At 47.5% G+C, this 23,094-nt stretch overlaps 1 long non-coding RNA gene across 1 annotated transcript in view; it reads left to right on the top strand.

Moving 5' to 3' along the window:
- Positions 1-2,749: 2,749 nt before the first annotated feature.
- The window catches only part of LOC140483559 (uncharacterized), a 91,308-nt gene continuing 70,963 nt past the window's right edge, over positions 2,750-23,094 (top strand). Inside the window, exons 1-2 of the long non-coding RNA XR_011962007.1 lie at positions 2,750-2,891; positions 9,550-9,668. This is a non-coding gene — a long non-coding RNA (uncharacterized lncRNA). The remainder of the gene's footprint in view (positions 2,892-9,549; positions 9,669-23,094) is intronic.

The raw sequence follows: 23,094 nt of genomic DNA, 5'->3' as shown, positions 1-23,094 counted from the left end.
CCTGGGTCTTTCTGCTTGTCAGTGATCATGGCCTTCTGTCGCTAGGCAACCACAGTATTTTAGGACTCTCCCTTATTTTCTTCCTGTTGTGCTGAAGTGCTTCACCTGAAAGGTTTCAGCAACTCATTAAAACACATATAAACAAACTGATTTCCAGACACCTTGTTCCTTCTCACAGATCTCACAAGTGAAAGTAAAACTTATGGAGGAATCTTACTTTTTTGGGGGAAAGGGTGAACCAGGTCTGCTTTGTTGGAGTGATTCTGCATCAAGGTGAGCCGGGTTTCCTTACCATGTCTTATCGAACCTGGTCACTGTTTGTGCCCTCAGGTTGACAATCACACCTTATTCCCACACTCACCTTTTACCACCTTCACAGGTTAACTCCCATCTCAGAGAGGAGGCGGGTTGGTCCTCCTGAGGACCAGCATCCTTTGGGGCCCATGTTCAGAACTCACCGCTCACGCCCAGGAGGGCTGCCACCTGGGAGGTGTGCTGCTCAGTTGTGCTAGGCATCAGGACAGATGGCAGAGAATTCCTGCTGCCACGGTCTGAGTTATAGGGAGAGGTTGGACAAGCTCGGACCTTTCTCTTTAGAGCATAGAAGACTGAGGAAGAATCTTATAGAGGTGCATAAGATCATGAGAGGCATGGATAAGGTGAATACACCCAGTCTTTTTCCCAGGGTTGGGGAATCGAGGACTAGAGGGCATCAGTTTGAGGTTAGAGGGGAAAGAATACAAGGGACCCTGAGGGACAACTTTTTACACTGAGGGTGGTACGCACATGGAATGAGCTGCCAGTGGAAGTGGTTGTGGTGGGTACATTAACAACATTTAAAAGGCATTTGGACAAATACATGGAGAGGAAGGGATTATAAGGATATGGGCCAAGTGCAGGGAAAAGGGACATCTTGGTCAACGTGGACAGTTTGGGCCAAAGGGTCTGACTCCATGCTGTAGGACTCTGACTCTAGGACTCTACAGTTTGGAACAGGCCATTCAGCCCATTGAGTCCACACCAATCCTCTCAAGAGCATCCCACCCAGATCCCTCCCTCCACCCAATCCCTGTAACACTGCATTTTCCACGGCTAACCCACCTAATCTGCACATCTCTGGATGCTACAGGACAATTTAGCACAGCCAATCCATCTTACCCTGCACATCTATGGACTGTGGGAGGAAATCGGAGCATCTGGAAGAAATCCACACAGACACGGGGAGAATGTGCATGTTGAGGTTGTACAGGATATTGGTGAGGCCTCATCTGGAATACTGTGTCTGGTCACCTTGTTATAGGAACAAGACTATCAAGCTGGAGAGGGTGCGGAAGAGATTTACCAGGATGTTGCCGGGTGTGGAAGGTTTGAGATTTAAGAAAGGCTGGATAGACTGGGACTTTTTTTTACAGAAGCATAAGAGGTTGAGAGGTGACCTGGTAGTAGTTTATAAGATAATGAGCGGTAAAGATAGATTTGATGGTAGCTGTCTTGAAGGAAGGAAGTGAATGTGCTGTTTCCAAATTTGCAGACGACACAAAAATAGGTAGAAAGGCAGGTTATGAAAGAGGTACAGATAGTTTATGGAGAAATGTTCCTATGTTAATTTTTTTTACTCATTCACAGGATGAGGGCATCACTGGCTGGGTCAGCATTTGTTGTCCATCCCTAATTGCCCAGAGGGTAGTTAAGAGTCAACCCCATTGCTGTGGGTCTGGAGTCACATGTAGGCCTGACCGGCTAAGGATGGCAGTTTCCTTCCCTAAAGGACATTAGTGACCCAGGTGGGTTTTGTTTGTGACAATGGACAATGGGTTCATGGTCACCATTAGACTTGTGATTTTATTTTATTAAATTCAAATTCCATCATTTGCTATGCGTGAGATTTTTACCCAGCTCCCCAGGACATTACCTGGCTCTCTGGATTAACAGTCAAACGATGATATCACTGGGTCATCTCTTCCCCCTTGTAAGTGGGCTAAAGGTTAGCAAGTGGAGTATAATGTGGGAAAATGTGAGGCTGTTCATTTTCCAAGGGAAATAAGCATTATTTAAATGCAAAAAATGCAGAAAGCTGAGACATAAACGGACTTAGTCATAGGTCTTAGAGTCATACAGGACGGAAATAAATCCTTTGGTCCAACTTGTCCATGCTAACTGGACATCCCAATCTGATCTAGTCCCATTTGCCAGCATTTGGCCCATATCCCTCTAAACCCTTTCTATTCATATACCCATCCAGATACCTTCTAAATGTAATTGTACCAGCCTCCACCACTTCCTCTGATTTGATTTGATTTGATTTGATTTACTGTACTCTCATGTACCTAAGTACAGTGAAAAGTTTGTTTTGCGAGCAGTACAGGCAGATCATAAGACATAAGACATAAGACATAGGAGTGGAAGTAAGGCCATTCAGCCCATCGAGTCCACTCCGCCATTCAATCATAGCAAACAAGGACATACAGATCATAGGGTGCTGAGACAGAGTGAGGTATACAGGGTTACAGCTGTACAAGACTCCTCTTGCAAGGATGCCTGCCTTGAAGAAGTTTTCCTCCTCTCTCTACAAGAATCTCAGGGAGTCCCTCTCCCACTGCAACTCCCAGGTCATTTCCTCTGCCCTGAAGCTCTTCAACCATGTCCTGAACACCTCCATCCCCACCCCCACTCACCTATTGTACTCAATGCTACTTTCTCCCCACCCTCACCCTCCTCTCATTTATCTCTCCACTCTGCAGGCACTCTGCCTCTATTCCTGATGAAGGGCTTTTGCCTGAAACATCGATTTTCCTGCTCCTCGGATGCTGCCTGACCTGCTGTGCTTTTCCAGCACCACTCTAATCGAGAATCTGGTTTCCAGCATCTGCAGTCCTTGTTTTTACCAAGAGGCGTGTAAAACAATACCGACATTATTGGAAATTAGTGAGATCCATTCATGAGTCTAATGATAGCGGGGAAGAAGCTGTTCTTGAACCTGTTGGTGCATGTGTTTAAGTTTCTGTATCTTCTGCCTGATGGAGGAGATTGTAGGAGAGCATTCCTGGGGTGGGAGGGGTCTTTGATGATGGCGGCAGCCTTTCCACGGCAGATCGATGTATGAAAATTGAGCATTAGACTTCAGGCAGCTCAAACCTGTTACTGACAGACCCACACAAGCAGATCAGGTTTGGAAATGTTTAGCTTACATTTCAAACACGCAAAGGCGTAAGGACTGGTGTTTTTAAAAAAAATATAGTGACTTAGACTGCATCTTTCATGCACGGTCATTGACAGGAATGCTTTAACTGTCTCCTGCGTGTAAAAATCTGTTCAAGTTAAAAGCTGCTAGTAGTGAATGGTATATGGTCGAATGGAGATGTTGAATGAGGGCGGGTGCGATGGTTCCAGCATCTGAGTATTTGTAACTTTAGCTCTCGATACCCAAACACCAAGTGTCACAACATACTGAGATTTGACCTGTCCCTGTTGTTGTGAAGGATGGGTCTGGCCACACTATTACAGAATGCTCCAAATAGCTGCACCATACAGCATGGAAAAGTTCACAAAGAGAAACCCCTTTGACCACAAGGTCCGTCAGGAATTGGTCAGTACATAGCGTCTTCCAGATCTTGCAGGATAAGGAGAGGATGGATCCAGTCGGGTTGTTCTCTGAGCAGACTGTCAAGGTCATTTGACTTGGGGGTACTTGTGCACGAATCACAGAAAGCCAGCACACAGGGGGAGCAGGAAGGGTCATGGAATGTTGGCCCTTATTTCAAGGGGGTTATAGAGTCATAGAGATGTACAGCACAGAAACAGACCCTTTGGTCCAACCCGTCCATGCTGACCAGATATCCCAACCCAATCTAATCCCACCTGCCAGCACCCGGCCCATATCCCTCCAAACCCTTCCTATTCATATACCCATCCAAATGCCTCTTAAATGTTGTAATTGTACCAGCCTCCACCACATCCTCTGGCTGTTCATTCCATACACGTACCACCCTCTGCATGAAAGAAGTTGCTCCTTAGGTCTCTTTTATATCTTTCCCCTCTCACCTTAAACCTATGCCCTCTAGTTCTGGACTCCCCCACCCCAGGGAGAACACTTTGTCTATTTACCCTATCCATGCCCCTCATAATTTTATAAACCTCTATAAGGTCACCCCTCAGCCTCCGACGCTCCAGGGAAAACAGCCCCAGCCTGTTCAGTCTCTCCCTGTAGCTCAAATCCTCCAACCCTGGCAACATCCTTGTAAATCTTTTCTGAACCCTTTCAAGTTTCACAACATCTTTCCGATAGGAAGGAGACCATAATTGCACGCAATATTCCAACAGTGGCCTAACCAATGTCCTGTACAGCCGCAACATGACCTCCCAACACCTGTACTCAATACTGGATTAGTGGTGCTGGAAGAGCACAGCAGTTCAGGCAGCATCCAACGAGCAGCGAAATCAACGTTTCGGGCAAAAGCCTGATGAAGGGCTTTTGCCCGAAACGTCGATTTCGCTGCTCGTTGGATGCTGCCTGAACTGCTGTGCTCTTCCAGCACCACTAATCCAGTATTTGGTTTTCAGCATCTGCAGTCATTGTTTTTATCCTGTACTCAATACTCTGACCAATAAAAGAAAGCATACCAAACGCCTTCTTCACTATCCTATCTACCTGCGACTCCACTTTCAAAGAGCTATGAACCTGCACTCCAAGGTCTCTTTGTTCAGCAACACCCCCTAGGACCTTACCATTAAGTGTATAAGTCCTGCTAAGATTTGCTTTCCCAAAATGCAGCATCTCACATTTATCTAAATTAAACTCCATCTGCCACTTCTCAGCCCATTGGCCCATCTGATCAAGATCCCTTTGTAATCTGAGGTAACCCTCTTCACTGTCCACTACATCTCCAATTTTGGTGTCATCTGCAAGCTTACTAACTGTACCTCTTATGCTCACATCCAAATCATTTATATAAATGATTAAAAGTAGAGGACCCAGCACTGATCCTTGTGGCACTCCACTGGTCACAGGCCTCCAGTCTGAAAAACAACCTTCCGCCACCACCCTCTGTCCTCTACCTTTGAGACAGTTCTGAATCCAAATGGCTAGTTCTCCCTGTATTCCATGAAATCTAACCTTGCCAACCAGTCTCCCATAGGGAACTTTGTTGAACGCCTTACTGAAGTCCATATAGATCACATCTGCCCTCTGCCCTCATCAATCCTCTTTGTTACTTCCTCAAAAAACTCAATCAAGTTTGTGAGACATGATTTCCCACGCACAAAGCCATGTTGACTATCCCTAATCAGTCCTTGCCTTTCCAAATACATGTATATCCTGTCCCTCAGGATTCCCTCCCACCACCAAGGTTAGGCTCACCGGTCTATAGTTCCCTGGCTTGTCCTTACCACCTTTCTTAAACAGGTTGGAGTATAAGAATAGGGAAGTCCTACTGCAACTGTACAAGGTGCTGAGGAGACCACACCTGGAGCACTGTGAGCAACCTCGGTTCCTTATTTAAAGAAAGCTCTCATTTCATTGGGAGGCAGTTCAGAGAAGGTTCACTGGGCTGATCCCTGGGATGGAGGGATTGCTTTATGAGCAAAGGTTAAACAGGTTGGGATTCTACTCCCTGGAGTTTACAAGAATGAGAGGTGATCTCACTGAAACATATCAGATTCTTAAGGGGCTTGACAGCGTCAATGCTGAGAGGATGGTCCCCCTCATGGGAGGGTCTGGGACCAGAGGGTACAGTCTCAGAGTAAAGGGGGCACCATTTTAAGACTGAGATGGGGAGGAATTTCTTCTCTCAGAGGATTGAGAGTCTTTGGAACTCCTTACCACAGAGAGAGCTGTGGGGGCAGGGTCCTTGTGGATATTTAAGGCTGAGAGAGAGAGAGAGATCCTTGATCAGTCGGGGAATCGAGGGGAAAGGGCAGGGAAGTGGAGGTGAGGAATGTCGGATCAGCCAGGATCCTATTGAATGGTGGAGCAGGCTCGAAGGGCTGAATGGACCACTCCTGTTCCTATTTTCGATGTTTGGAGAATGATGCTTCAATATAATCTGTGTGCTGTGACTGATCAGGTGGAGCTTTGTTTCTGACATTACCCACATCAGCTGACTGGAGCTACCCCCAACGCATCCAGGAACACAAAGTGGTGTTGTCTCTGCGGCTGCTACTTCATGAGTGCCCACTGAAATTGACGAGGAATATGTGGGTCTGACAAACAGAGGCACTGCCTCTTGCTGGAGTGAGGTTCCCAACGGTGATCCCTTTGTGAGGGTGGTGGAGAACTACAGCAGAACCCATTGAGGATTTCCCAAAATTGGCACTAAATCTATTTTTGGGAAAATTCAGCCCAAAGCCTTTTTCTCCGTCATCGAATATTCCCGTTGACATACATTAAATCCCTTTGGAAAATAACAGGCAGCAGTTTTATTCCCATGTCCTCTGTGCTGTAAAACAGCCCCCACAGAAACAGCACTGGCTTCAACACATGGTTTAAATGTTTCTCATATTGTGAGGTTCTGCTAAAATCCCTGTGGTTTACAACACAATTTTCAAATCATCAGAGGCACTTTGACATTCCTGTGTCCGTTCAAATATCATGCATTTCTCTAACAAATCTGTCAAAGTCGCCCCCAGCATTTTTGCAGTAATTGTCCCTAAAGATTTCTTCCAGGAATCCAGTTGGAGAGTTGTTAACTGATGTTGATCTTCATTCCTAGCTTTGGATAGCGATCCAACATAATCTGGAACGATGCAATGAAATGGATCTTCAGAGGCTGGCATTGGGATTGGACATCCAGGGTTAACTGACATAGCTAAACCAAGAACTGTGGATGCTGGAGAGCTGAAAGAAAAACAGAAATTGTTAGAAAAACTCAGCAGGTCTGGTGGTAACTGTATAGAGAAACCTCCTCTGTGGGAAAGCCCCTTCACCCGCCTCCAAACCTCTCCTTCCACCTGGAACCCTCCCTCAGGCCTTTCACCTGTACTCGACATGGTCATTTCTCTGTTCCCCTCACGCATTCTAACCTCTCTCCCTTGGAACTGACTTCACTCTACACTCTCAGATCCAAGACGAAGGTGAGGGCTGCAGATGCTGGAGATCAGAGTCTAGATTTGAGTGATGCTGGAAAAGCACAGCAGGTCAGGCAGCATCCAAGGGAAGAGGAGAATCGATGTTTCGTGCAAAAGCCCTTCATCAGGAATTAATCCTGCCCTTCCATTCCTGATGAAGGGCTCCAGCCTGAAGCGTCGATTCTCCTGCTCCTCAGATGCTGCCTGACCTGCTGTGCTTTTCCAGCCCCGCTCTAATCTTGGCTCTCAGATCCAACCCTGACTTTATCAAGTCTGATGATAAGGGTGGTGATGTTTTAGTCTGGCGCACTGACCTGGACATTGCAAAGGCTGAGCACCAGCCCTCTGACACTTCCTCCTATCTCCCCCAGACCACCGCCCCACCATGGAACATCAGGCCATTGTATTAACTACAGTCACTAACCTCATTTCATCCAGTGATCTCCCATCCCCCCCCCCCACACTGTCTCCAAACTGATAGTCCCCCTGCCCCACACAGCTCGCTTCTCCCTCCTCCCCCAAAACCCACAGACAGCACTGCCCAGGTAGACCCACTGCTTCCACATGTTCCAGTTTTTCCTACCTTGACTAGATTATTTTCCCTCCCCTTCTCCATCCCTTGCGGGCTCCAGTTGCCTCCCCTTTCCCGTGGATGTGCATTCCCTTTCCAGGTCTATCCCCCACCAGGATGGTCTCAGGGCTCTCTGCCTCTTCCTGGGGCAAACACCTGAACCTTCCCCACACCCACCCCCCTTCCCCACCCAGCCCAGCCCATCCTCATCCTCAACAACTTTGCTCTTAGCTCCTCCCATTTCCTTCAGGTCTGAGGGACGGCCATGACTGCTCTCATAGGCCCCGGTTATTCCTGTCTCTTTGTGGGGTACGTGGAACATTCCTTGATCCAGCCCTACTCCGGCCCCCACCCACAACTCCTTCTCCAATACATCATCGGTGCTGCTTCCCTCTTTTGTCCAGAATTGGAAAAGTACATTGATTTAGCCTCCAATTTCCTCCCCACTCTCACTTTCACCTGGTCCATCCCTGACTCCGCCCTTCCCTTCCTTGACATTTCTATTTCCATTTCTGGGTATAGACAGGCCACTGATATCGACTATAAACCCACCCACTCCCACAGCTCCCTGGACTCTACAGCCTCACACGCTGCTTCCTGTAAAGACTCCATTCCATTCTCCCAGTTCCTCCATTGCTATGGCACCTGTTACAATGAGGCCAACTTCAACAAGGAGCTTCCAAAATGTCCACCTTCTTCCTCACCCAAGGACTCCCCAGCACTGGGGTTGAGACAGGGCCCTCAGCTGGGTCTGACCCATCTCCCGCACTTCAACCCTCACCCCCTCTCTTCCCTCCGGCAACAGAGAAAGCGTTCCCCTTGTCCTTACCTCCCATCCTCCCAGCATCCACATCCAGAGGATCATTAGCCACCATTTCTTTCCCCCTCCAGCGAAATGCCACCAACAGACACATATTCCCCTCCCCTCCCTTGGCCACCTTCCACAGGGACTATTCCCCCGGGACACCCTGGTCCACTCCTCCTTCACTCCCAACATCCCTCCCCCTCACAGCTCCACAGCACCTTCCCCTGCAACCACAGAAGGTGTAACACCTGCCCGTTTCCCTCCTCCCCCCTCACTATCCAAAGACCCAGACACACCTTCCAGGTGAAGCAGCACTTTACCTGCATTTCCCACAATCTAGTCTCCTGCATTCACTGCTCACAATGTGGTCTCCTCTACACTGGGGAAACAAAATGTAAATTGGGTGACTACTTCACAGAACACCTACATTCTGCCTGCAAAAATGCCCCTGAGCTTCCAGTTCCCTGCCACTTTCACCCCCCACCCTGTTCCCTGGCTGAGATCTCTGTCTCGGGTTTACTGCAGTGCTCCAGTGAAGCTCGGCACAAGTTGGAAGAACAGCACCTTATTTTCGTTTGGAGTCCCTGCAGACTTCAGGACTCAGTATGGAGTTCAATAATGTTCGAGCCTAATTCCATCCTTCTATGTTTTTTACTCAGCCCCATATCCAATCCTCTTGTACACGGGTTGTTTTCAACACAGACTGCCCATTCGCTTTTACTCAGAGCTCATTGTCACTTATTCAGCTTATCTGCTATCCATAATTCACTTGTTTACATACCCCTTGCATCTCTCTCTCTCTCTCTCTCTTTCTGGGCTCCATCTTCACCTATCTGCTCACCTCTGCCCATCCACCCCCTGCTTTTCCAACCTCATCTTCAACATGAAAACCATGTTTTATCAGCTGCTACCAATTTTGATGAAGAATCACTGGACTCAAAGCATTAACATTGCTTTCTACCCACAGACCTGCAGAGTTTCTCCAGCAATTTCAAGTTTAATTGATATTTGGGTCAGGCGGCGTGATTGAGATATGTGGCAAAATTTCACCACATCCTTATGTCATTCAGGAAATAAAAATGATTCAATATTTTGGGCTTTTCCTTCCTAGTACCGAAATGATGTGCTGTTGAAAATCTCTGAGCCATTTGTTACTCTGATGAATCTACATCAAATGAAACAGCTCATCGGCCAGCATTTGAGGTGGTCGCTTCAAATAATAACACTCAGGTATTGATCTTGATTTAACTTCTGAGGAAGTTGTTTGGTACAATTCTCTCAATTAAGGAACTGTTTGTTACATTTCTGTTAAAGAACATTCCAAACTTTTTCTTTTACTTCCATTATTTTCCATCAACGTTTTTGAAAATTGGATCAGATGACTGAATTTTCAAAAGATCTCCTGCTTTCATAGACTCCTTTTCTTCCGAGCTAATTCTATGGACCTAAGATCTAGTCACAATGCGGTCAGGAAACAATCCAGGACTTTTCTCTTATAACATTTCAGTTCATTTTACCTCCATTGGGTTAGAACATAGAACATTACAGCACAGTACAGGCCCTTCAGCCCTCAATGTTGCACTACCCTGTGAAACCAATCTGAAACCTATCGAACCTACACCATTCTATTCTTGTCCATATGCCTATCCATTGACCGTAAAGTTGGTAAGTCCACTACTGTTACAGGCAGTGTATTCCATGCCCCTACTACTCTCTGAGTAAAGAAACTACCTCTGACATCTGTTCTACATCTGTCATCCCTCAAATGGAACCTAGCCATCACCATCCGAGGAAAAAGGCTCTCATTGTCCATCCTATCTAACCCTCTGATTATCTTATATGTTTCAATTAAGTCACCTCTCAACCTTTTTCTCTCTAATGAAAATAGCCTCAAGTCCCTCAACCTTTCCTCGTAAGACTTTCCCTCCATACCAGGCAACAGCCGAGTAAATCTCCTCTAAACCCTTTCCAAAGCTTCCACATCCTTCCTATAATGCGGTGACCAGAGCTATATGTAATACTCCAAGTGTGGCTGCACCAGAGTTTTGTGCAGCTGCAGCATGACCTCATGGTTCCGCAACTCGACCCCTCTACCAATAAAAGCTAACACACCATATGCCTTCTTAACAAACGTATCAACGTGGGTGGCAACTTTCAGGGATCTATGTACATAGACATCGCGATCTCTCTGCTCATCTACACTACCAAGAATCGTACCATTAGCCCAATACCCTGCATTACTGTTATTCCTTCCGAAGTGAATCACCTCACACTTGTCTGCATTAAACTGCATTTGCCACCTCTCAGCCCAGCTCTGCAGCTTATCTATGTCCCTCTGTAACCTACAACATCCTTCAGCACTATCCGCAAATTTACTAACCCATCCTTCTACGCTCTCATCTAGGTCAATTATAAAAATGACAAACAGCAGTGGTCCCAAAATAGATATTTGTGATACACCACTGGTAACTAAACTCCAGGATGAATATTTCCCATCAACCAGCACCTTCTGTCTTCTTTCAGCTGCCAATTTCTGATCCAAACCGTTAAATCACCCTCAATCCCATGCCTCCATATTTTGTGCAATAGCCTACCATCAGGAACCTTATCAAACACCTTACTGAAATCCATATACACCACATCAACCACTTTACCCTATCCACCTATTTGGTCACTTTCTCAAAGAACTCAATAAAGTTTGTGCGGTACGACCTACCCTTTACAAAACCGTGCTGACTATCCCTAATCACCTTATTGTTTCATTTTCCTCAGTGAAATCAATATTTTTCAGTTAGTCAAGTCAATTTCCAAAATAAAGTAAATCCTTCAATAGGAACTTTTTTCACTTACTCCCACAACGCTTCCATCGACCAAGTCATTCTTTAATCCAAATCAGTATTTTGGTGTTTAACCCTCATTTATACCTCCACATAATATTTTCTCCTCATTGACCAATACGGAAAGCAAATAGTGCCATCAGCAATCATCAGTGCCTGACCTGCTCTCTGTCTCTGTCTCTCCTTGATTCAAGGTAAAAGGAAATACTATCCCTTTTCAGGGAACCTACTCAGAAGCTCCAGTGGTCTGATTTTCCGTGTCAATATTTGAAGAAGACAAATTGTCATGACTGTCCTGAGTAATCTCTCTCTTCTCAGTACGTTCTAAGGAAACATATTCTCTGCGTTGTAGCCAGTTTTAATTTGTATTTCCATTCCTGATGCCCCCTTTAATGAGGATTCCTTAGATGTTCCTAATAAAGTAATCATTCTCCCATTTAACTTCCAACAATTAGCATTGGCATATCTGCTCCTATTACAATGGAGGCATGTTAATTAAGAGTCATAGAGTCGAAGAGGCATACAGCAGGGAAACAGACCCTTCGGATCCCACCTGCCAGAACCCAGCCCATATCCCTCCAAACCCTTCCTATTTATACACCCATCCAGATGTCTTTTAAATGTTGCAATTGTACCAACCTCCACCACATCCTCTGGCAGCTCATTCCATACACGTACCACGCTCTGTGTAAATGGTACAACTGAGTGGCTTGATAGACCATGTCAGAGGGCAACTGAGAGTCAACCACATTGCTGTGGGTTTGGAGTCACATGTAGACCAGACCAGGGGAGGACAGCAGATTTCTTTCTCTGAAGGGCATCAGTGAGCCAGGTGGGTTTTTACAACAATTGGTAATGGTTTCACTGTCATCGCTGATTCTTAATTCCAGATTTTGCTTTTATTGAATTAAAATTCCACCATCTGCTGTGGCAGGATTTGAACCCAGGTCCCCAGAACATCAGCCTAATTTCATGATTAATAATCTCGCAATAATACTATTATGACATTGCCTCCCCCCACTGCTACTTGGTTCCTGGATCTCAATAAGGAAGGTATCTCACTATCACTCACCTTCACTATGTTATGGATGTTGGCACCTTGTGACATGGAACCTGAGAGTAACCTTTCTTCCTGAGAATCATGGCTGGTTTGATTGGGTAGTTTTTGGGCCATTGTTTATTTTCATGCAAGGCTCTCAAATAACCAGTTCGGTGTCGTACACCCTCTCTGCCCACCCAGTCATTGCACATCAGTCTTTCTGCTTTCTTCTGTTTGTGAAATTTAACAAATTTAACAAGGATGTGTTGCTGAACAAAGAGACCTTGGAGTGCAGGTTTATAGCTCCTTGAAAGTGGAGTCGCAGGTAGATAGGATAGTGAAGAAGGCGTTTGGTATGCTTTCCTTTATTGGTCGGAGTATTGAGTACAGGAGTTGGGAGGTCATGTTGCGACTGTACAGGACATTGGTTAGGCCACTGTTGGAATATTGCGTGCAATTCTGGTCTCCTTCCTATCAGAAAGATGTTGTGAAACTTGAAAGGGTTCAGAAAAGATTTACAAGGATGTTGCCACGATTGGAGGGTTTGAGCTACAGGGAGAGGCTGTACAGGCTGGGGCTGTTTTCCCTGGAGCGTCGGAGGATGAGGGGTGACCTTATAGAGGTTTACAAAATTATGAGGGGCATGGATAGGATAAATAGACAAAGTATTTTCCCTGGGGTGGGGAATCCAGAACTAGACGGCATTGTTTTAGAGTGAGAGGGGAAAGATATAAAAGAGACCTAAGGGGTAACTTTTTCACGCAGAGGGTGGTGCGTGTATGGAATGAGCTGCCAGAGGAAGTGGTGGAGGCTGGTACAATTACAACATTTAAGAGGCATTTGGATGGGTATATGAATAGGAAGGGTTTGGAGGGATATGGGCCGGGTGCTGACAGGTGGGACTAGATTGGGTTGGGATATCTGGTCGGCATGGACGGGTTGGACCGAAGGGTCTGTTTCCGTGCTGTACGTCTCTATGAGTCTAAATTGGGCGATATGGCTTCCCTGTTGCCTTCATTCCCCAGTTGGTTTCATGTCCTTTCCTCAGCTTCACGCTCAGTTGTATTCCCTCTTTAAAGTTAAACGATTCCCTCACTGCGATGGCTAGCCTTCATCCAAGACTTCAAAAATTCTGTCCCACTCAGAGCTCTTTGCAGGCCAGACAGATGTTTGAGAAAATTATCGATAGGTTTCCCCCTATCACCGGGAGCTCATACACCTTCAAAATGCTTGGTAACAGGTTTCGTTTTACAGACTGTGTAGTCATTGAATGCTTTCATTACTTCCCCATCCATCACTTTTTCTTGTTGATCCCCAGTCTGACTAGAATATCATCTGCTCAGCAACAACTGTACAGATAGCAGACTGACCTGTTCACTGCTCAGCAAGAGCCAGCTTTATTCAAAGAGCACACCCAGTAAAAAAAACAGGGAGAGTATCGCATGGTATATCAAAGCTCTGCACAAACTTGCATGTGGCATTCCTGTCCCCCGGAGTGTTTGATGAGGGACAGTGTAGAGGAAGCTTTACTCTGTATCTAACCCTGTGCTGTCCCTGTCCTGGGAGTGTTTGATGAGGGACAGTGTAGAGGGAGCTTTACTCTGTATCTAACCCCGTGCTGTCCCTGTCCCTGGGAGTGTTGATGAGGGACAGTGTAGAGGGAGCTTTACTCTGTACCTAACCCCGTGCTTTCCCTGTCCCTGGGAGTGTTTGGTGGGGGACAGTGTAGAGGAAGCTTTACTCTGTATCTAACCCCGTGCTGTCCCTGTCCCTGGGAGTGTTTGGTGGGGGACAGTGTAGAGGGAGCTTTACTCTGTGTATAGCCCCATGCTATCTCTGTCCTAGGAATGTTTGATGGGGACAATGTAGAGAGAGCTTTTCTGATATTTGCTATACTCATGGAGAGGGATAGGAGCAGATGGTATGGGAAAGTATTTAATTGGGGCGAGGGGGAATTACAAAGCTAATAGGCTGGATCTGGGGCACCGAAATTGGGAACAGATGTTCTCAGCAAAATGCACAACAGAAATGTGGAGGTTGTTTGGGGAGCACTTGCTGACAGAGCTGGACAGGATTGTCCCACTGAGGCAAGGAAGGGATGGTAGGGTGAGGGAACCTTGCATGGTTTGATGAGGACAGTGTAGGGGAGGTTAACAAAGTTGGGAGGTGGTGTGGGGGGGACTGAGGAGATTACAGAGATAGGGAGGGGTTGGAAAAGGTTACATGAATAGGGAGGGAGTGTGGGGGCTGGAGGGGGTGACAGCGATAGGGAGGGGGTGTAGGGGCTGGAGGAAGTGACAGAGATAAGGAGGGGGTGTAGAGGCTGGAGGGGTTTACAGAGATAGGTTGGGGGAATAGGGTCTGGCAGAGGTTACAGAGATAGGGAGGGGGTGTAGGGCTGGCGGAGGCTACAGAGATAGGGAGGAGGTTACAGAGATAGGGAGGGGGTGTAGGGGGCTGGAGGGGGTGACAGAGATAGGGAGGGGTGTAGGGGGCTGGAGGGGGTGACAGAGATAGGGAGGGGGGTAGGGTGTCAGGAGTGATCCATGGTCTGTGATATCGATAGGGAAAGGAAAGTGGTTCTGCTAAAGGCAATATGAGCATCTGGGGGCTAACCTAAAAAGCTAATAATCTCTGCATCCCTTACTGACCCAGGAGGAAACTGGGACAGGCTCAACCAGATTAAAGAGGTCATAGTAAACAAGATTTAAGAGGGGTAGCGTAAAGAATGCTGTGGGAGAAACAGGTTTGAAATCCTGGGACACTGGGCCCGGTCACTGGAGAAGGAGGGAGATGTTTTGACAGTACAGACACCCCTTCAACGGATGTGAACCTGTTTCTCCCACAGCATTCTGTGAGCCATACCTCTTCAGTTGGCCTGTTTAATCTTGTGGAGCCTGTGCCAATTTGCTCATGACTCAGGCCAAAATGCAGAAAGTATTGGTTTTCTCGTTTTGCATTTTAATTTAGCCTTTCCGCTCCTCATATTCCTTCAGCACAGCCTTTTCCCTCTTTCTCCCGAGATTATTGGCATCAAGGAGCTGCAAAAGATAAAACTCCCAGATGGGAATTGTGAGCAGGCCTGCTAGCAGGAGTCAGGATATGGAGCAGAAAATAAATGAGGAGACAGAAAAGGCCAGTAAGAAAGGCACTATTTCAATAATCATGAGGGCCTTCAATATGGAGGTTTGGGAAAATCAGGTTGGGATCAGATCCCAAGAAAAGGAATTCATGGAATGTCTGTGAGATAGTTATTTTTGGAGCAGCGTGTGGTGGAACCCACTAGGGAACAGGCAGTTCTGGATTTAGAATATCGAATATAGAACATAGAACAATACAGTGCAGTACAGGCCCTTCGGCCCTCGATGTTGCACTGACCTGTGAACTAATTTAAGCCCACTCCCCCTACACTATACCATCATATACCATCACTATACCACTAAGACAAAGATCTGGCCTGGTTCATTACCAAGCACCAGATCCAGTGTGGCCTCTCCTTTTGTCGGCCCTTCGATATACTGTATCAGGAAACCCTCCTGCACACATTGGACAAAAACTGATCCATCCGACATACTAGAGTTATAGCATTTCCAGTCAATGTTGGGGAAGTTAAAGTCCCCCATAATGACCATCCTGTTCCTTTCACTCCTACCCAGAATCATTTTGCCAATCCTGGAACTCTGCGGAGGCCTATAAAAAACTCCAAGTAGTGTGACATTTCCTCTCCTGTTTCTAAACTCAGCCCACACTACCTCAGTAGACAGGTCCTTATCAAAAGTTCTCTGAGCCACCGTTATACTATCCTTGACTAACAAGGCCACCCCCCCCCCCCCCCCTCTGTTACCACCTTGACTGTTCTTAATGAAAGATCTAAACCCTGGGACCTACAACATTCATTCCTCACCCTGCTCTATCCATGTCTCCGAAATTGCACAACATTGAAGTCCCAGGTACCTATCCATGCTGCAAGCTCACCCACCTTATTTCGGATACTTGTGGCGTTGAAGTAGACACACTTCAAACCAGCTTTCTGTCTGCCAGTTCATTCCTGTGACCCTGAAATCCTGTCCCTGTCCTCCCTACTCTCATCCTCCTGTGCTCTGCAACGACACCTCCGGTTCCCATCCCCCTGCTGAGCTAGTATAAACCCACCCGAATAGCACCAGCAAATTTCCCACCCAGGATATTAGTACCCCTCTGGTTCTAATGAAGACCATCCTGTTTGTACAGGTCCCACCTTTCCTAGAATGAGCCCCAATTATCCAAAATCCTGAAACCCTCCCTCCTGCACCATCCTTGCAGCCACATGTTCAGCTGATATCTCTCCCTGTTCTTCACCTCACTATCACGTGGCATGAGTAACAAAACAGAGCTAACAACTCTGATTGTTCTAGCTCTCAGCTTCCACCCTAGCTCCCTGAACTCCTGCCTTACATCCCTATCCCTTTCTACCTATGTCATTATCTATGTGGACCACAACTTGGGGCCGGTCACCCTCTCCCTTCAGGACCTCAAAGACACGATCTGAGACATCACGAACTGTGGCACCTGTGAGGCAGCACCAACTGTGAGTCTCTTTCATTCCCAGCAAACCTTCTATCTGAGCCACTAACTATCGAGTCACGCTATTGGCGATGTGTAATTTGGGAGCTGAAGGTGAAGGAACCCCAAGAAGGCAGTAAACATGAAGTGATCGAATTCACTCTGCAATTTGAGGGGAAGTGGCTTGAATTAGACGTAACAGTATTACAATCGAGTAAAGGTAAAGACAGAGACACAAGGGAGGAGCTGGCCAGGGTTGATCGGAATGGGAACCCAGCAGGGAAGATAGTGGAGCGACAATGGCAGGAATTTCTGAGGGTAATTCAGGAGGCTCAGCAGAAACTCATCTCAAGGAAGAGGAATCTACTGAGAGAAGGATGAGGCAACGATAGCTGACCAAGGATCAGCATAGAAACAAGAGAAAAGCATGCAATGTGGTGAATATTTGTGTGAAGCTAAAGGATTGGGAAGCCTTTAAAAACGAGCACAGGCTAAATAAAAAAGCAATAAGGAGGAAGAAGAGGAAGTTTGAGAGCAAGCAATGAATTGAATTGAATTGAATGAGCTTTATTGTCATACGTAATCAATGAGTGCAGTTAACCTGTGCCTCACAACCTGAGCCGCCTCCGAAATGTTAGTCTTGCCCCTTCAAGGACCTAAAGTGGTGGGCCCTGCATCTTCTCCTGCTGCTGCTGCACACCGTCCACCATCCACCATAAACAGGTCCAGGCAGCGGGCCGTGGGGGGTGGGGGGTGGGGGGGGGGGGTCGTTAGGGCCGACTGCCTGCCCCTCTTCCGCGGTTACATTAGAGCCCGGGTATCCTTGGAGAAGGAGCACGCGGTGTCCACCAACACCCTGGAGTTGTTCAGGGAGAGGTGGGCGCCGCAGGGAGTGGAGTGCATTATTGGTGACCTTTAAGCGGCAATTGGATAGGTACATGGATAGGTGCTTAAGCTAGGACAAATGTTCGGCACAACATCGTGGGCTAAAGGGTCTGTTCTGTGCTGTATTGTTCTATATTCTATGTTCTATGTTCTTCTCCCTAATCCACCACTCAAACACACCTTGGCGTGCCCATTTGCCACCGGGCAGTGGAGATCCCCAGTGGAGGGCTCTCTACGCGGGAGTCCTCCCCCTTTCTCTCAGGGATCTGGGGTGGAGGGTGCTGCACGCAGCAGTCCCCTGCAACCGCAGATTGCGGTGGTTCACGGACTCCCAGCCCAACTGCTTGTTCTGTGGCGCTGTGGAGTCCGTGGACCATGTATATATTGGGTGGGGGCGTTTGCACTCCCTTTTGATTTTCTTACAAACCTCCTCCTCTGCTTTTGGTTGCACTTCAGTCCCACGCTCCTGATCTTCGGGCACCCGGTACAGAGGAGGGAGGGCAGGTCTGAAGACCTCCTCGTGGCTCTGCTCCTGGGCCTGGCCAAACTGGCCATCAACAGGTCCAGGCAGCGGGCCGTGGAGGGGGTCGTTAGGGCCGACTGCCTGCCCCTCTTCCAGGGTTACGTTAGAGCCCGGGTGTCCTTGGAGAAGGAGCACGCAGTGTCCACCAACACCCTGGAGTCGTTCAGGGAGAGGTGGGCGCCACAAGGAGTGGAGTGTATTATTTCCCCGTCCAACTCTATTTTGATTTAACCCCTGCCCTCCCCTTCACTGTTTGATCACACAGCATTGCCCTTTGATGTGAAGGGCGCTGCTTGTCACTGGCCACTCGGGTGTTTCCTTTCTTCCTGGAAGTGGAAATCGAATAAAGGTTTCTGTGCTCATTGCCCTTCACTGTGTCTTACAGTTACACACACACACACACACACACACACACAACGTGGGTGCTGGGGGAAAAATAGACATTACAGCTGTTAGGTGGTAGTGTGGGGGTTTGTGTTTAGAAAAAGGCAAAAATTGTATTCCTGAAATACTGTATGTTTACTCTATTATTACGATCTCACCAATGCCTGAGTAATCAGGTAAGGATGTGAGTAAAAAGGCTTTCTGCAGTAAGTTCTATTTAAGACAAAGTTGCAATATTATTTCAGTGCTTTATGCTGTAAATGAAGAATCACAGTGATGTGTATACCCTGCACTACGTTTCTATTACTGAGTGCATGTTTTTACATTGATTATGTAGACCTTTTGATCAACTGGGATACTTGATCAACCAGTACCCACCTGGTCCCATAGGGGCTGGTTAATTAATAGTTTGTTGTACCTAATCAGTTCCTCCACCATTTTTTTGTTCCACATTACTACTTCTCCAGCCTCATTTTCCAGTAATCTAATGTCCACTCCTGCCTCTCTTGTCAATGGGTGGCACAGTGGCTCAGTAGTTAGCGCTGCTACCTCACAGCATGAGGGACCTGGGTTTGACTCCTGCCTTGGGTGAATGTGTGGAGTTTATAGATTCTCCCCGTGTCTGTGTGGGTTTCCTCCGGGTGCTCTGGCTTCCTCCCACAATCCAAAGATATACAGATCAGGTGAATTGGCCATGCTAAATTGTCCATAGTGTTAGGTGCATTAGTCAATGGTAAATATAGGGTAGGGGACTGGGTCTGTGAGGGTTACTCTTCAGAGGGTTGGTATGGACTTATTGGGCTGAAGGGCCTGTTTCCATACTGTAGGGAATCTAATCTCGCTATCTTTTTTAAATACTACAGCTGGCACTGGGGAGTAAAACGCTTCAGCCAGAGATTGTCTACTCTGTCCATCCTTCTCCCTTTCCTTCACTCCTTTTTCCTCTTGGTGATTTCCTTTCTTCACTCCCAGCCTCCGGTCGACTCCCTCCCTCCCAGCCTCAGTGCAGACACGACAAGGGGGTCCCTGTAGAGGCCTCCCGGCCTAGCATAGCAACCTCTCAATGGCGGCCTCCCAGCGTGGTGGTTTCTCGGCCTGGCCTGGCCTCAGTGTGGTCTCCTGGTCTTGAGGCGATACCAGAGTGATCTCCCATCCTCAGGGTTTTCAAGGTGTGGTCTTGAGCCAAGGTGGGCCAGAGTTTGTTTCCAGCTTTGAAGACGGCTGTTCTGGACATTTGTTTCTGCAATGCTGGGCATTTTATTTCTCTATTTTCTAAGATCTTGGAACTGAAGAAGCTGCATTCAGGTATCTTTGGACCTGAGACGGTGCTGTAAGTGGCGACATATAAAGACACAAGGTGCACAAATCTTTATTCGATTTCCACTACCAGGAAGAGAGGAAACACCCGAGTGGCCAGTGACAAGCAGTGTCCTTCACATCAAAGGGCAATGCTGTGTGATCAAACAGTGAAAGGGAGGGCAGGGATTAAATCAAAATAGAGTTGGAGCGGGAAATAATGCACTCCACTCCTTGCGACACCTACCTCTCCCTGAACAACTCCAGGATGTTGGTGGACACCGCGTGCTCCATCTCCAAGGACACCCGGGCCCTAATGTAATCGCGGAAGAGGGGCAGGCAGTCGGCCCTAAAGACCCTCTCCAAGGCCCGCTGCCTAGACCTGTTTATGGCCAGTTTGGCCAGGCCCAGGAGCAGACCCACGAGGAGATCCTCCAACCTATCCTTCCTCCTCCGCACCAGGTCCCCAAAGGTCAGGAGCGTGAGACTGAAGTGCAACCAAAATCAGAAAAAAAACATCCTTAAGGAAACTAAGAAGGAGTGCAGACACCCACACCCCAGATACACATGGTCCACTGACTCCACAGCACTGCAGAAAGAGCAGTTGGTTTTTGCTGGTTTATTGAGAGGGCTAGTTCGTTAGGTGTTGGTTAAAATAAAGTTTGCTGTAATTTGTTTCAGCCTTCATTAGAAGACACTAGCAGCACCTGAACCTCAAGAGAATCGGGGCAGAGGTGAGTGTAGTGGCCGCCACTAAGGAGAAGCTGAAAGGTCTGAACATAGAACATAGAACAATACAGTGCAGAACAGGCCCTTCGGCCCTCGATATTTTGCCGACCTGTGAACTATTCTCAGCTCATCCCCTACACTATCCCATCGTCATCCATCTGCTTATCCAAGGATTGTTTAAATCTCCCTAATGTGGCTGAGTTAACTACATTGGCAGGCAGGGCATTCCATGCCCTTACCACTCTCTGTGTAAAGAACCTGCCTCTGGCATCTGGAAAATCACCTGTACCAGATGGACTACCACCTAGGGTTCTGAAGAAAATAGCCGAGGCGATATTGGAGCATTGGTGGCGATCTTTCAGGAATCCCTTTCAGGTGTCAGGGACGGTCCCAGAGGACAGGAAAATGGCTAACGTAACACTCCTGTTTAAAAAGGGAGGGAGGAGGAAGACTGCAAATTATAGGCTGGTGAGCATGATCTTGATGGAGCTTAAGGGGTCATTTTCAGGAGGGCAGCTGGTGACTAGTGGAGTTCCACAGGGATCAGTGCTGAGACCACAACTACCCAGTACTTCCCATGAGCTGAAAAATGACACCATATTCTTCACAGCCTGCGACACGTTATCAATGAGGATGAGCACCTCGCCAAGACCTGCCCTGTGCCTCCACTTATCACCTTCAATTAGATTAGATTCCCTACAGTGTGGAAACAGGCCATTTGGTCCAACCAGTCCACACTGACCATCTGAAGTGTAACCCACCCAGACTCATTTCCCTCTGATTAATGCACCTAACACTATGGGCAGTTTAGCACGGCAAACTCACCGAACCTGCACATCTTTGGACTGTGGGAGGAAACCCACACAGACACAGGGAGAACGTGCAAACTCCACACAAACAGTCACCTGAGGCTGGAATTGAAACCAGGTCCCTGGCACTGTACAACTACAGTGCCAACCACTGAGCCACTGTGCCACCCTTTAAACACCCGCCAAACCTTAAACAGACCATTGTTTGCAGGAAACCGCTCAGCCTTCAGAACAACATCAACCACAACTCAGTGCAACCCTGTCACAGCAGCCGCTGCAAGACGTGTCAGAGTGTTCTCATGGATGCCACCATTACACATGGGGACACCACCACCATGGCAGGTACTCATGCGACTCAGTCAACGTTGTGTATCTCATATGCTGCAGGCAAGGATGCCCTGAGGCTTGGTACATTGGTGAGACCGAGCAGGGGCTATGACAATGGGTGAATGGACACCGCACAATAATCACGGAGCCGGAATGTTCCCTCCCAGTCGGGGAACACTTCAGCAACTCAGAACATTCAGCCTCGGACCTTCGGGTGACTGTCCTCCAAGGTGGATTTCGGGATAGGCAACAACACAGAGTGGCTGAGCAGAGGCTGGTAGACAAGCTCAGTATCCATGGGGATGGCCTCATCCAGGACCTTGGGTTCATGTCACAGTACAGGGGACCCCATTGCACCATTCTCTCTCTCTCTCTCTCTCACACACACACACACAGACACACACACACTCACGCAAACCCCTACTCACACACACCCTCTGTCTCATACACATACACCCCTACACTCGCACCCACACTTATACTCCATCAGATTCACACCTACTTTACCAAGCTTGCACACACACAAACTTACACTCTCACACGTGCACTCACATGGACACAGTCACACGCACAGACTCTCTCTCTCCCTGTCTCTCCTGCACATGCACACGTTTAAGTCTATGGGGTGAATTTGTATTTGCAGAACTATATTTGCAGATACCTTCTATTTTGCTCAGAAAATTGCACAACCTGTAGGCAGTCAATACAGACAGTTAATACAAAATATAATATAATAATATATCATAAAAAATATAATATGATCCCTGGGATGAAGAATGGTTGAGGACACTGGGTCTGTATCAGGGGCGCTCCCATTTTTGTTTCAGCCGCAGGAAGAGTGGGAGCATTGACCAGGGGGCCGATGGGGAGGTGAATCACTGACTTACCTCATGAATAGGTGGAGCGCACACTGAGCAGGAGCAGACCCAGGACTGCTGTGTACGTGAGGTAATATATTTGGGTGGTTGCTTTACCCAAAACACTACTTAGGTCGTGTCTCCCACCCATCCACCTCCTCCAACCAAAATAAAAAGATTCAGTGTGCCAGATTGGTAAGGTAACTTTTCTTTTAGTCTTAATTTTCCTCCAGTCTCTTTGGAAATTTCGAACAGTGGGAATGGAGGTTGAATGTTCCTCCTGCAGAATGTGGGAGGTAAGGGTCACCACTAAAATCCCTGCTGACTGCATCTGTGGGAAGTGCCCCCAACTCCAGCTCTTCGGAAACCACGTTAGGGAACTGGAGCTGGATGAACTTGGATCACTTGGGAGGCAGAAAGGGTTATTG

This window comes from Chiloscyllium punctatum, chromosome 12 (genome assembly GCF_047496795.1).
Source record: "Chiloscyllium punctatum isolate Juve2018m chromosome 12, sChiPun1.3, whole genome shotgun sequence".
Taxonomy (NCBI): Eukaryota; Metazoa; Chordata; class Chondrichthyes; order Orectolobiformes; family Hemiscylliidae; genus Chiloscyllium; species Chiloscyllium punctatum.
This window is presented reverse-complemented; position numbering and strand designations above follow the sequence as displayed.